The sequence below is a fragment of the Haplochromis burtoni genome, unplaced genomic scaffold (assembly GCF_018398535.1).
Source record: "Haplochromis burtoni strain Fernald_Lab_line unplaced genomic scaffold, NCSU_Asbu1 Contig_46, whole genome shotgun sequence".
Classification (NCBI taxonomy): domain Eukaryota; kingdom Metazoa; phylum Chordata; class Actinopteri; order Cichliformes; family Cichlidae; genus Haplochromis; species Haplochromis burtoni.
The window spans coordinates 1,351,151-1,353,691 of record NW_024582407.1 but is presented as its reverse complement, the minus strand read 5'-3'; positions in this window follow the sequence as shown (position 1 = coordinate 1,353,691).

Below are 2,541 nucleotides of genomic sequence, written 5' to 3'. Positions count from 1 at the left end.
CACACACACACACACACACACACACACACACACACACACACACACACACACAGTTTCCTTCATGCAAGTCATTTATTACACGCACACACTTTTTAATTGAGAGCAACATTAAAAGGAAAAAAGTTTTTGAGCATTAAATTGTAAATTGGAGGTCACACAAGGTAGAAGAAATGATAAAAGGTCCCCCCACCCCTTTCTTTCTTTTCTTTTCTTTTTTTAAATTTGAAGGCTACTGAGGGGCAGATGGGCTCATACTCTCTCTTTCACAGTCAGGTTGGGAGGAGTGAGTGTGCATGTGAGGCGAGAGGGTGTCAAGAAATACTCCAGTCTAATGCTTATTAGTGTAGGCTTCTATAGCACAAGCCTCATCTTTTTAAAACAAGCATAACATGAAAGCAACCCAAATCTAGCTTACTCAAGCGAATATGAGCCCCCCCACCCCATCCCACTCCTCTCGCGCGTGTACATACGCCCAGCACGTATGGAGCTGTTTGTATGTGCGTGTTGGGGTGAGGGCGCTGGGTGCAGGCTGTGATCTCTCGGCTTGTGCACACCGAGTGGACAGAGGGCTGAGCAGCTTAAATGGAGCCCCAGCACCTGTGTTTTCTACCGCCGTTCTCAGGCCTTCTTAGCATGGCACGGTACTACACGGCACTGATGCATGCAATGGGAAATGCGCCGTGAACGTACAGACATTATACACATCATGTGCCACAAATTAAAGAGGGGGTGAGTTGGTTTATTTTGTCTTTCAGCACACCGAAGGGTTAAATTGCCCCTCATTCGTGCTTGGTTAAAATCATAATAATGATAATACTGGATTTTTAGTTTTATTTTTTTTTTCGCAAGAAACTTGTGAAACACACTCCCTCCCGTATGTACTCTCGGTCTTGGTACATTTCGGTGACACATCCCTCTTTACTCCCCCCACCCCCTTCCTTCCATGAATTGGTGATTGTTCCCTGGTCTGATGCTGAAGGCTATTGTCTGTCAGCTGGAGCTCCTGCCCACTGGTCGGCCGCTGAAAGCACTGAATGAACCTGGACACAGACACCCGGTTCCGCTGTGCTTAGACACCTCATAGGCCGACACTCCCAACCTTTTCTTTAACCACTAAGGTTTTGGGATGGCAATGCATGAAAAAAATATCTGTCCCTTTTAACCGTAAACGAGGTTCTATTTCGGCCTAATGCCACACAAGGCACTTTACATCATAGGCTAAACTGAACGGTTTGTCTTTTTGACGCACATCTCTCAAAAGCTAATCAAAACAAAAACAATTCTGGCATGTGTTTTTGTTTAGTGCTCCAAAACCAGCAATGACGAGAAAGCAATTTAGTCAAAGGGACACTGTATATCTAAAAGCTGATATCTAAGTTAAAGATGCTGGGTCTACTCTGATGAGCTCAAAGTGTTTGGGGTATTTCTGACGAAATAAAGCTAAAAGAATAAAATGGTAACGCTGACTCGACTATGCCGTGTCCTATATAACCTATATCTACTTTTGAAACAGAGACATCAGCTCACAAGAGTCTGCGCAAAGAGGCTATAGTTATACAAATATATACTGAGCAATAAATGATTAGCATATGTGACTAATATGTGAAACACGATAAAAGCATCAGCTTTAGTAAAGCTTGCCCGGTGACACGCCTCCTTTTTGTGCCCATGTACCGAACAAAAGGTCGGGGATTGACTGATGCCTGGGTGTCCTTATCAATTTAACCTCCATTTACAAAGCTTTGGAAAGGTTTACCCTGGATGCCAACGACCCCCTCTCAAACAGCCGACCAGAGGAAAAGTCCATACTGTGAGTGGAAAGCGGTGGCCAGGAAGAGCTGAGCGGAGGGCCAAACGTGTTCCTTGACTGCCATCTAGAGGAATCGTGTGAAATAAAAAAAAATAAAAAAACAAGCTTTGGTTACCTTTTTGTCAAGCACCTCCAAAGAAGAAGAAAAAAGGCACCAAAATTCAAGGTTCTCTTGAATTTAAACAAAGTTTATCACAACTGCTGCAGTGCTTTATGTCTTAATTGTTGATGTAAATGTTGTGTTGGAATTTTTGTAACAAGATGTCTCTTGTTACAACAATTTTATTATCAGTATACATCAGAAAGGCAAACTGCCCCATCAGTGCACCTTCCTTGTGCTCTAGTTGATGTCATGGTAGGCATGAACATCCCTGCAGGCCAGTGAAGTCACATTATCCCCACACATAGTGTATATACACTGTACAGGATGCAGTCTTTAAAGTTTAATAGCATGAAAGTCAAACAATGTTGGAACATTGCATTTAATGCTCAAGGATTCAGATGCCAGGGACTGTAATGGAATCACCAATCCCTAGTTAATTTTTCAAAACTGATACCCAGAATTTTACAGAGACTGGCAAGGAGCCAAATCACTGACCAGTCTGTGAGAAATAGGGGAACTGGTAGTGATGGTCACAGAGAGGGGAGAATAATGGTGTCCGCTGGAGCGAGGCCTTTTAGAGTTTAACTCCCCTATTGTGGAGAGCAGGAGGTGCTGGTGGTGGTGGTGG